The sequence below is a fragment of the Micromys minutus genome (genome assembly GCF_963924665.1).
Source record: "Micromys minutus genome assembly, chromosome: 27".
NCBI classification, from domain to species: Eukaryota; Metazoa; Chordata; class Mammalia; order Rodentia; family Muridae; genus Micromys; species Micromys minutus.
The window spans coordinates 14,980,747-14,994,224 of record NC_137962.1 but is presented as its reverse complement, the minus strand read 5'-3'; positions in this window follow the sequence as shown (position 1 = coordinate 14,994,224).

The window sequence follows — 13,478 nt, the reverse complement described above, 5'->3', positions numbered from 1 at the left end:
AGGTGTCCGAGGATCCCAGAGGGCTGGTACTGAAGCATATGGGTGGGGTGGGATGGAAGTCTCAAACACAGAAAATGGTACAAGGGCATGCCTTCAGGAGAGGCGGGAGGGGTTGGGAGAGGCAGAGGAAACCACATGGGTGGGGCTCACATTGGGGAGAAGGCTTTGCATGGATTCCTGATGAAGGGAAGAAACTTCCAGGAATGTACCTGGTGGATGCGCCAGCTCCTTTCCCTGTATTGATATCAGCACTAAGATGGAAACCATATACTGTTTAAGCCTGCAATTGTCATTATTAACTTTGTAGACATTTATCTTCAGGCATCATCTTTGTACCTGTGGATCCCAGAGGACACACCCAGGACCAACGGTAGTGAGTTCTCTGGCATGAAAGGTGACCAGGAGGCCCATGCATATGGCACAGAGTGGCTTCCACCTGCACAAGACAAAGGGTTTCTGCTGGACCCCTCCAGTAACACTGTATAACCCTGACAGGTGATCCTTCTTGAGAGGTAGACCTGAGAATGACTTAGAGCATAGAAATGCTAAATTCTGTCATCCCAGACAAGGATGGCTTTGGAAGGATTGGGGTAGAGCTCTATGCTGCAGATGCTGCTGAAACTGATCTTCTAGAACATGGGGCTGAGAATCTGACTTCAAGGGATATCTTTGTTTTGTCTGAAATTGTGTGGGGGGACCCAAAGGTGGATAGTGGGAGGGGTGAGTTTGATCTTCCCTACCATCAACATGGAGACAACTAATATGTTGAAGATCTCTGCCAGAAGGGGATAGCTTATGGTCTGGAGGGATCTGGGAGAAGAGGAAGGACCATGAGTAAACTTGGTTTATTTCACTTTATAGCTTCCCATTTGCTCCTGAGTCCTGACCTCTTTGGAGGCTCCAATCTAGTTCTGGGGAGACTTGGTATCATGAGAGCATGCTTGATTTGGGGTTTGGGGTGGGGTAAGGGAGGGTATCTAAAAATGTACTTCAGGCATAACTTTGACTCTGAAAACAGTGTTGGTTTGCCTTTTGCAGCTTGCTAGGCAGTGGGAAGAAGGGCCTCTGGGCATCTTCCTGAGAGCCAGCCCTTCCTTCCCTTCTTCCTTATACAGTTGGGTCACAGGGCCTTGGCAAATAATTTCTCATTTCCTTTATAAAAGATGGAACAACCAGGTTAGAAGCAGGTATCTCTTAGATACACACTGGTATAGAAGAGATGAAACCCATGCCACCCCACTCTAGACTCTTTGCTGACATTTTGATGGTAGAGGTCAGAGGAGAGACAAAGTCAAGTCATTTCAAGATGAGGTTCCTAAGAATAGGCTAATCATGCTTTCCTAGGACTCACCCTTTCCTAGGTTGACTTGTGTTGTGAATTTTTTATTGAAAAACTGGTCTGTACCCAGTTATAATCCATCCAGTGTGCTTCCCCTGGACCTGCAAACAATGGCAGGACTGTGGATACAGCAGTCACCACAGTCACCAAAGCCTATCTTCTCCTAAAGAGTCCTTACTGTAAGTCACCTAGAGAGCATGACAGAGTTCCCGATGTGAGCTGAAGTTCTGGGGGGCACTTCTGTGCAGTACTGAATGATGTTCACCTACTGGTTCCACCTCCCTCACAGATCAGGTGGAGAAGCTCTAGCTACATTGAGAGGCACTCCACAAGGAATGCCCTCTCTGGTCCATGGTTCAGTGGCCCGAATAAGGTCTAAGATGTATGAGCGGTTGCTGTAACTTTAAGGAGCAGAGACAGGAACTATAGCGTACCTTGACAATTGTTTCATTTCTGCAAGCTGGGACTTTAGAAGTTGGGTAGAAAAATCAAATGTAACAGGGAAAATGTCGTGAGCGGGAACCCAGTGAAGCAGAACCCACAATTAACAAGATTTCTCTATAATTTGATGGCTCCTCAGAGAAGAACATATTCCAGAAAAGGGCTAATTATACATTTGTTTATTCAGGCCACAAATAGCATTTTGACAGCTGGTTTTTGGGTTGGGAAGGCCCTTCTGAGGTCATTTCTGCCCCATCTTCTGCCTTATCAGAAACCTCCACCAAATGAACACTGTGCTGAGGGCAGATACTGAGAATCCTGCTGGGCAGAGTTTGTGTAAGAAGTCAGACCAGGCCTATAGGGAGACACCTGGGCTACTTTGTTATCTGATACATTGATAAAAAGATTAACAATTACACACAGAAGACAAGGAACAAGGGTTGTCAAAGATGAAGAACCGAATTTTTACCAAACAGTTGATCAGTGGTGAAGGTGGCTTATTAGCCTATCCCAGCAGGTAAAGAAATGGTTGAACAGTCCCCTCATAGCTGCACAGTTGTAACTTCAGTCCAGTGTGTATCTGTGTACCTCATGACAGAAAAACCAGCCAAAAGTAAAAAATCAACATGCCTATCATTTGTGACCCCTGGCATAGACGTGACATTTGAATTCGTGTCAAATACATCTCTGTCAAAATAACTGGCATGTATTCACAGGAATCATTAAAGGGTCTGGGGTGGGGAGGTGGGAACATGGGAATGTGGGCCTTCATGTAATCATGTGTGTGTGTGTGTGTTTAAGGGAGAGAGAGACACAGAGAGAAAGGCAGAGAGAGAGAGAGAGAGAGAGAGAGAGAGAGAGAGAGAGAGAGAGAGAGAGAGAGAGAGAGAGAGAGAGAGAGAATGCATATATATATATATATCGTCACTTGGCATCCTTGGATCTATGTGCTTTGTTTCTTTTGTTGTTTGGGGAGTGGCATTATTGGGTGTTTTTGTGTGGTATGGTACAGTGTAGTACCTGGGTTTGCTTATTAACGTGAAGCTGCCAAAGGCTGGCTAGAACGCCTTCATGGAAAAGGCGATGAAGATCTGGGGGTTTCCATAGGAAATGGGATAAAGTACTTCCTGGCCAGTGTCATATTCCAGGAGGATGCTATAGTGTACCCTGGGCCCCGGTGGGTATCTATCTACCTTTTTGTCCTAGGGTTGGTGGGTGCACTTGCATGACCGGTTCAACGCAGATAGCAGGCCTTTGTCGGAGTCCTGCACCAGCAGAGGTAACACCAGCGACCCCTGCCCAACTACAGAGTCATCTGCACTCCTGTGTGTGTCCTGTATTCATCCTCGCTGCCTGCTCAGCCTTCGGGAGAGAGCACCTTCACAAATGGCCTTAGAACACAACAACCATCAAGTGAATATCAGATGTATTTATCATGTAGCTTTCCTGAGAAAAATGAACCAATGTACCTGTATCACCAATGTTTACACATCTTAGCCATCTAGCTCATGTAAAATATGTACCTGATGCAGGGACTACATCCTTTTTTTAAATTTTTCTTTTTGTAAAAAATGTCATAAATGAGCTGTATATATTTTACATGTCTTTAGAGGAAAATCATCTGCTGTTGTAACGCTGTAAACTATTGCACTTTTTTTATTTTATTTTTTTTAAATTAAAGTCTCTGGCATGTTCCCATTACATTCTAGCCTTCCTTCCTTTCTTAAGCAGCTGAACAGGGATGCGCACCTTGGTGACAAGTCATGTGTGCTCTCACTTCTCCTACTGCACAGAACCTGCAAAGATTCCTTTGTTCATATTTTGGAGACCAAGCAGTCTTCCCTTACTTCACGCAATGGCAGCCACCTGAGGGCTCAGCACCCAGCTTCTTGGAGCTATGGTGGCTGTGAACCCAGGCAGATCACTTCTGTCTTCCTCCTTTCATCCATACCTTCCTAAGGACTGCACTTGACACAGTTAACTGCTGTTTGTCACATTTCTACCTGGTTTCCAACTAGCATTTTAAGTCCCGTTTGCACACAAATGAATCTTTCCCACTTCCCCACTCATCAAAGGCAACTCCCTCTTCAGTGGCTCCTGTGGATGAACTTGAGGACTCTTGGTTTACCATTGCCATTCTAAATCTGACCCCTCCAAAGGTGACATAAGCAACAGAAATCCTTGCACCCCATCACCTAGCATATTGTTTCTAGGTTACCAGGCAATGCCTCTTCTCAAGGCTACTGTGGTTCATATTTTAACCAGGGTTGTGATGGCCTGAAGTAAACTAGAGAACCACATCCAGCAGATGATAATCCCAGATATAGTCACTACTCACCTTGTGGGGAGTGGGGGTTCTGAAAAGAGGAGAACAGTTTTATATACTGTGGGATATAAGAGACTAAGGTGGGGCTAGAAAAATGGCTCAGTGGTTAGGAGTACTGACTACTCTTTCAGAGGTCCTGAGTTCAGTTCTTAGCAACCACATGGTGGCTCATGACCATATATAATGAGATCTGATGCCCTCTTCTGGTGTGTCTGAAGACAGCCTCAGTGTACTTATACATAATAAATAAATACATCTTAAAAAAGTGAGAGACTAAGGTATTAGGGTGGCTCTAGGATTCACAGCAGCATATAGGGAAGGGGCTTACAACAAGATGGTGAGTTAAATACAACCACAAAGATAATCATATCGAATAAAGCTCAAATATGAGGGGATGAATGAATGATATAATGGTTTATAGACAGGAAGCTGAGGGGAAGCTGCAGAGGAGCTGTCAGAGTGATTAGGCTCATGACCATAGGTAGCTTTGAAGGAAGGGCTAGATCCATCTGTCCTTCAGGTTCTGGGCAATTAAAAGTGATATCCATCATACATAACATTATAGGGAAAAGAGACACCTTTTAGTTCCTTTCTGTTAGCTCCCTGAGAGCCTCAAAGTTACAGCATATTGTCTTAGCAGTTGTGTCATGGGAGAGAAAGCATGCACACAGAGAGAGAGAGAGAGAGGGAGAGAGAGAGAGAGAGAGAGAGAGAGAGAGAGAGAGAGAGAGAGAGAGAGAGAGAGAGGGAGGGAGGGAGGGAGGGGGAGGGAGGGAGGGAGGGAGGGAGAGAGAGAGAGAGAGAAGGAGGAGGAGGAGAAGGAGGAGGGGAGGGAGGAATGGAGGGAGAGATGAAGGGATGGAGGGAGGTTGAGAGGGAAAGGGCAAGGGAGAGGGAGGGAAGAGAAAGAATGTTAGGTAAGTCAGTAATCTCAGAAGTAGTTCTCAGTGAGCACATGGACACTGACCTCATGCCAGGTTGTGGAATAGGTGTTTTCCAAGCGAAAATGTGGATCTCTGACAGTGTTTTCTATGGACTGTCCCTCTAAGCTGCCCATCTCAGCCCCAACTGCAGTGAAAGATGCACATGTAACCCAAAGGCCACCCACACAGGAGAGAGTGTTTCAGGTCCCCTTCCACCATACTATAGGATTTCTCAGAGTTCACTGTCTGGAAGAAACTGAGCTTTCTCAGCTCAAAGCTTCAATTATGCTTGACAAACGGTTCTATTTTTCACAGATCGGTTTGCATTGATCAAACCCTAGGTCCTCCAGGGAGAGGTTCCTGTTTCCCTGGGTGGGGATAGTCACATGACTCACCCTGCCCAATGAGTTGTAAGTGAAGTGACTGATTATGTACTCGATGGAGTATTAAGTATCAACAGCATGGAGTCTTCCAGAACTTCTCTTTGTTACACAGACAAGAAGGCTTTAAGATAGGGGTTCCTAAGCCCGGGTCCCGAAGCAAGGTGACTTTGCCATTGAAGGACATACACAGCAAGAGAATATGATAATTTCAAACCACTGGGCCTTTGGGGTCTTGGAAGGACACAAGTGACCCATGTTTGTTCCTGAGCGTGTGGATTGCTCAGGAGGTCAGTGCCTAGCTTGGGGCCATCTGTAGATGAAATAGGGGTCTGCCCAGCGATGTCACCTCAACATGAAATCCTAGACCTGTTTATTTAACACAATTGAACACTGTCCTGGAGTGGCCCACCATATTTTAGGCCTCCTCTCTAGAACAATCTTTGACATGTACATCCCTTACCATTTTAAATGTGACCCTTACTTTCAGGTTTCTGCAAGCTTCCCCAACAGCAGGACAGCATACCATGTCAAAGTTCTTGTGTTGTGTAGCAAGCACTTTGCCAAATGAGTCATCCTCCCAGATCCTATTTTATTTCTTAAGGGACCCTTTCTCTTCGTTTGTCAAGAGTTCAGCGATGGGCATTCTGGGACATGTATTTGGGTTACAAAGCCATGAGATCACTCCACCATTGGGACAAGACTCTATGGGGATCAATATCAATATACTTGGTTGTTACCCAGAACCCAGCCTACATTATGTAGGATTCATTTCCTATAGCTGCTCATTTTCACATCACAGCACCTTCAAACCCCTGATGTCCAGATACATAGCTGCTCATTCTACATGCCCCTCCAGCTGGGCAGAATCTTGGGGAAAGAAAGCAGGAAGTGATATATGATTTAGACTTGACTACCATCGGATGATCCAGTAGCCCAGAAGCCAAGTCTACATATGGACAATTCAGATTCACATACCTGAAGCCTCTTACATTAAGCCAGGGATGCTCTCAGATGGGGAGCATATCCATTAGGTCTCATTTTCAGAATCCTAGGGAGAACTTGACTAGGCAGAGTTAGTTTGTGTTTGTACATGTGCGACTGGTTCCCAGGGTGGCCCATGGCATAAGGAAATTCTGCATAGGTATGATAAAATGTGCTTGCTAAGTATAGTTCCTGGTGAGCACATAGGACCCATGGAAAATGAAGACTTTTTTCCCCCAGAGGCATAGCCTTGGGTCATAGGAACATTGCTTGGTAAATGTCTACCCCATTTCAACTGCCTTGATCTAGCTTACTCATTCAGGATACAACATGTCTGGATGCATACCACAGCCCTTGGTTTTCAGAGTAGATCAATTGTAAAATACCATATGGGGGCCATTAAGAGCAGAAACAAGTAAGTGAGCCCAGAGCTGACCAAATGCTGAATTCCAAATAGTTCAGACCATTGAGACACAGGACACAAGGAGAAGGTAGGAGTTAGCTTCTTCACTGTCCGATGGGAGAGTGCTCCTGCCCCACCCCAATTACTAAAATGTGACCCATTCTGCTAATTTGAAAAGTAAAAAGGATCTCGTTCAGGTACTGCACACCCTCGGCGATGTCGGTGAGAATGTTGGGGCCGGTGCCATCAGGTTCAAAGCACCAGATCTTGAGCTTCAGAAACATTCTACTCACACTTTCCCGCCAGGTAGCAGGCATGCGCTTGAACTCCTGGCAGACAGATACTCCCCCCCCACCCCCTTATTGATATCCTTTGTCAGGCAGTCAGGGACAGGCCTGTCCTTCTTGTACATCTAGTTGTGCTTGTTGGGGACTTGGACAGACACAGCACATTGAACTCCTCACTGACTGTCTCCCAGTATGACACAACAGGGTCAGATTTCTTTTTTTTCTTTTTAAAAATTGGATATTTTCATTTACATTTCAAATGTTATCCCCTTTCCTGGTTTCCTCTCTGCAAACCCTCTATTCTATCCCTGTTTACCTGCTTCTGTGAGGCTGCTCCCCCACACACCCACTCACTCCCATCTCACCTCCCTAGCATCTCTCTACACCGGGGCATAAAGCCTTCACAGGTCCAAGGGCCCCCCTCCCATTGATTCCAGATAAGGCCCCTTTAGCTCCTTCAGTCCTCCCTCTAACTCCTCCATTGGGATCCCTGTGATCGGTTCTTGATTGGGATGCAGGCATGGTCCTCCTCCAGGTCCTCAAGGCAGATCTCCAGATGTAGCTCACTGGTACCAGCAATGATGCACGCTCCAGACTCCTCAATGATTCATAGGGTCAGACTTAGCCAGCTGCCTCAGCTTCTCCACCAGCTTGGTAGCTGGCTTCCAGTTGGCCACTAAGGAGGTTGCTCTTTGTGAGGAGAACATGAATGGTGTGTGATGTCCATGATATGACCCTGGATGCTGATGCAATTCATCAGGGAGGTGGCCAGATCATCCCCACAGTGCATCACTGCCTCTATGTCAATGTGCTGACTGCACAGGCCTGCCTCATGGAACTTATCTATCTGGTGGAGATCCAATGTCTTGAGCAAGTGGTGGGTGGCATCTATGTTGTCCTGAACAGGAAGAGTGACTATATATTTCAGGAGTCCTAGGTGGCCAGCACCCCCAAGTTCATGGTCAAGGCCTACCTGCCTGTCAGTGAGTCCTTTGGATTCACTGTTGATCTTTGATCCAACACTGGTGGCCAGGCCTTCCCCCAGTGTGTGTTTGAACACTGGAAGATCCTGCCTAGGGACCCCTTTATAACAGCAGCTGTTCCAGCCAAGTGGTAGCTGAGACCCGCAAGTGCAAAGACCTGAAGGAGGGAATCCCAGCACTGGACAACTTCCTGGACAAACTGTAGGCAGCCGGGTACTTCCACATGCTGCACAGTGCTAGCCCATTAGAAGACACCTTGAGACTGTCATCACAGTGCCCTTCTGGAGGCTGCTGGGGCCACCCTGACATCACTTAGTGCTCACAGTTGCTACCAGTTCTATTTATTTTGAAATTTAAAAAGCAGTGGGAATCGCCCTCTGCAGGCTGGACTGGCAGGCTCTGGGGTGGGCAGGACATGGTTGTTAACATTTTTAGAGGGAAACACGCAGGTGTCCAAAAGTCTAAATAAATGCATTCAGAGGTTTATAGGGTCCATGGCCAAGTGGAGTTTCCTCAGAGGGAGAAGTGGGGTAAGTGCCTCTAGGAAGGCAGGCAGCCTGCCTTAGACTTGCAACCCGGCTGTACGAATCACTGGAGTAATAAACTCTACTGTGGTTGATCTGTGGGGGGAAGGAATTGAAAAAGGAAAAGGAAGCTGGCAGTGGTGGTATGCACCACCTTAATCCCAGCACTCAGGAGGCAGAGGTAGATAGATTTTGGAGTTTGAGGCTAGCCTGGTCTACAGAGTGAGTTTCAGGACAGCAAAGATTACAGAGTGTTGGGGTGACTTTCTTCACATTGCACTAAGGTGTTTCTCAGTATTTTCAGTTGTTAATTCTGTATTCCGGAGAGCCAAGTGCTGGAGGTTGGCCTACACCTCTGCACACCAGCCTTGCGACCAGTTAGCCAGCACCAACAGAGTTTTGAAGTTGTTTTATGAAATCAGAATGCAACTCATAAGGGAGTGTCTAAGACTCTTTCCTACAGGTTTCTTACAAAGCAGTTTTCCTGACCACCTCCCACTGTGAGCTTTTCATTATTGTGACAGGCTTTCCAAGAAAGTCAAGTTAAAGAAGGAAAAGTTTATTATGACTCATGGTTTCGGAGGGTTCAGCTTATGGCCACTGACTTCCATCTTTCAGGATAGAACTGAGTAGAATGTCATGGTAGGAATGAAAGGTGGAATATCTGTTTCCTCATGGTGGCCAAAAAGCATACAAGGGTGGGGGAACAAATCAGGGACCCTTCAAAGGCACATGTCCAATGGTTTGTTTCTTCCAAATATATGCACCTGCTAAAGTTTCCACTATCTTCCAGTAACACGAGGGACTGTTTCTTTAGCATACTAGCCTTTGGAGGAATGTTTGGAATCCCAGCAACACTCTGCTTTCAATGAATTATCTCCAACAAAATATTACTCTAATTTCAGGAAAAGGCTGGTCCTGTTGACTTGGCAACACCCACAGGGAGAAAAAGACATTTTATTTGCCTAATCAACCACAAGTTTTGTCAGATAATTTCCCAAAGACTCACAGATCAGACTTTTAATAAGGCAATTATCGAGAATGTGAAGAACAGGGCTGGAGAAAAGACTCAGGGGTTAGGAATACTTATTACTGCAGAAGATCAAGGGTCAGTTCTCAGCACCAACACCAGGAGGCTCACAATTAGCTATATAACTCCAGTTCCAGGTGATCTAATGCCCTCTTCTGGTGCTCAGTGGGCACCTGCACATACATGGTGCACACACATACACCAAGGCACGCACACACACACACACACACACACACACACACACGCACACACACACACAATAAACAAATGCTTCTTTAGAAACCGTTTAAGCAGGCTAGATACTAGGGATATGACTCACTTGCTGCAAGTCTGAGAACTTGGATTTGAATTCCTAGAATCCATGTCATCCTTGGCTACACAGTGTGTTCAGGGGAAGAATGTGTATCTCAGCTTATTTGTAAGTCCAGTTTTGTAAAACCGAGGTGGGTGATATCCCAGCTCTGCGTTTGATTGAGAGACATTGGCTGGGTGAACACGTTGGGAAAGGGATTGAGGTTGACTCCTGACACCCCCCATTAACCCCTGCACACGTGCAAAATGTGTATAAAACACATATAGGCATAGGAAAACAGAAGAAGAATCTGAAGGTTACAAAGAAGTTTGGAGAACAAAAATAACCCGAACACACTGTTCCAGGACAAGAATCACTCTTCTGAGAACAAGAATGTTTGCCGACCATGTCTGTGTGCTGGACCATTGGGATTGTCCACTATTCAACCTTGCTACCCAGCCACATCTACCCTTAAACTCTGGGTTTGGAACAGGAAGCATATGCATCTCTTACATATTTAAGGCCCCCAAATGATTTTATATACTATGGAAAGAGTGGTTCTTTGAGTAGTTTAAGAAGCAAAAGCTTGCTGTACAGTGGTAGAATGTGCTTTTAACTCCAGCTTATGGGAGGTAGAGTCAAGCAGATCTCTGTGAGTTCCAGGAAAGCCTGGACAACATAAAGAATTCCAGGACAGTCAGTGATACATAGAGAAACCCTGTCTTGAAAATCAAACAAACAAACGAACAGGAACAAAATTTCAAGTTCAAAGTAATGCTAAGTCATGCTGCATTTGAATATTTCTATTTCATTTAGGAATAATGCAGACAGCCCAATGAATATCCATTAGTTTACTCAGCTTAGTTCAGTAAACTGAAGAGCTCAGAACTTACCATCAAACCAGCAAAGTATAACATAAGGCCAAATAATAGAATTTCATAATTGTAATGGCTTAATTCAAACACAGATTTGAGACTGGTGTTGTGGCATAACTTGCAGCCCTAATACTTGGAAGTTAGGAACAAGAAGATCAGAAGTTTGGGGACATCCTTGGCTATAAAATAAGTTTAGAACCAGCTATGTTAAACCATCCAGGCAAGCTCTACACTGATTTAGGTGTTGTCATAGACAGGAATGTCAATTCTTTGGTCAATAGACCTATATTTGTGTAGGAAGAACATATTCCAAGTAGAATAAAAATATATTTTAATTTTACCAAATATTGATAAATGAAAATATAAAACTTATTCCTATTAAGATAAAATTAGTTTCAATGGGTAGTATTTACCGAAATGTTAACCTATTTAAATTAATTTAAAATATTTTTAGTATTTTAAAATATAACACAAAGAGTTACTGGTTTAGATATAAAGTGTGTAATTAATGTTTTGTTATATTCATATAGTGGTATACAAATGGCCACAATGTAACTTTGTAACATCTTGCGACCTTAAGGAAACTCTATACCCACCTGCAACTCTGAGCAACCCCTAAACTCATTTCTAATTTCACTGACACTTACGTTTCTTATATATACACATCTGAGTCTGTCCCTTTTAATACCGATTTTATTTTTATTTTCTGTGTATTGTTATTTTGCTTTCATGCATACCCAGGTATCATATGCATGTAGTACCTTCAGAAGCCAGAGAGGGCCGTCTGATGCTCTGAAGCTGGACTTTCAGGTGGGTATGAGCCACCATATGAGTGCTGGGAATCAAACGAAACAAACCAACTTTTGGGAGAGCAGCCAGTGCTCTTAACTGCTGAGCCATCTGTCTAGGTCCAAGATTCCTTAAGGTTCTGTGCACTAAAGCTGGTATTATAGCCTTCTTATTGTTTAAAAGCATTCTTGTGCATACGTACTTGGCATCTGTATTCATTAGTGGATGAACACCTGAGCCATTTCCCCCTTGTAGCTGTATGAACAAGGCTGCTATGAACACCAGTGCAGAGTGTGCATACAAATGCCATTCTATTTCTTTTAGGCAACATCCAGGAACATTGCTGAGTCATAAGTGACACAGATTAAGATTTGAAGAACAGGTTAACTTTCCTTCTAATATGGCCCACATGACATTTCATACTCTCTCCCTATTATTGGTATCAGCTACTGGTGGATGTCCAGTTACTTCCTTGTGATATTAATCTGCGTGTCTCTGATGACTGATTTTGATCATCTCTCAATGTGTTTATTGGTTATGTGAACAATGAAAAACAACAGCTGGAAGAAATGTGGAAGTCCTTGGCCTATATTTAAATTGACTTGTTTCTTCTTTGCTGAGTTGTAAGAGGCCTTCACAGACTTGGGGCATATGCTCCCTTGTTGGACATGTTGTTTGCAGGTTTCTCCAAAGCTTCCAGTTGTCTTTTTACTTTCTTTGAGCTGGCCTCTGTAGGTATACCTTTTGTTCTGAGTACATTAAAAGTATTACATTTCAATTTTCTAGTTTTCCTGGAATATTTTGAAGGATAGTCTATTCATATGAGTGCTTCTTTATCTCTATAAGCCAATTAGAAGAGAACTCATTGACTTCAAGAGGCACTGTAATCTAATTTATTAATCCCATCTGGACACAGAACTTTGCTTGCTTATGTAATCAGAGTTAAAGGATATTCTGAATTACAGATCTGGCTGTTTGTAGGGAAAAAGCAAAGGGTTGAGTTTACAATGTCAGCCATGATTCAAGGGCAAACAGAAATATCCAGAAGTCTACACAGTAGAGCCCTACTCACTGTCCTGGCTGGCACAAAATTGTTCACAAAATCCAAAGCAGACACACAGAAAGATTATGGAGCTGAATTCTCTGTCAGTTCAGCTTTTTGCAGCAACCCCCAGTGCTGGCATCTCAGGCATAGATGCCACTAACAAGAATAATAACTCAAAAGACTGAACTCAAATGCCAAATTCAAAGTTAGTATGCATAGACATTAAAAGTAGTTTTTATGGCTTTGTATATACCCACGTGAACTGATAAACGCCTGGGGTTCTAAGACCCAGCAGGTCTCCAGCCATGGTTTATCTGGTTCTGCTGCACACATCTGCTAAGCATCACAGATCCTAAAAGGCCAGAAATAAAACTCTTGTTAAGTTTTCAAAAAGTAGCTCAAAACACAATAATGCCTGTATGCTAACGTGGGCCCAGTTTTATTGAGGCACACTTGACAAAAGAAAACACACACAAAAACCACATGGCTTTATAAAAATACATTACCACAATGAAGCTGATTAACATACCCATCATTCCACACACTTTCTTCATCATTCTTAAAACCTGCCCACCTCTTAACTGATTTCAAGCATACAACACAGTGTTAATTAGAATCTCCATGGCAAAGGTTAGTTCTCTGAAACTTATTTAGCTGTATATCTGACCTCTCATCTTCCAGTACCTACCATTCTACTCTGATTTGATGAGTTAAAATGCTTTCTTTACACCCACATTCATGCTTATGCTTCTAAGATTTTATGTCACCAAGTGCAATGTTCTTTAAGTTCTCTGCACTGCTGCAAAGGGTAGAGTGATTAAGGATGAATAACATTTTTGTGTGTATATGTATACATA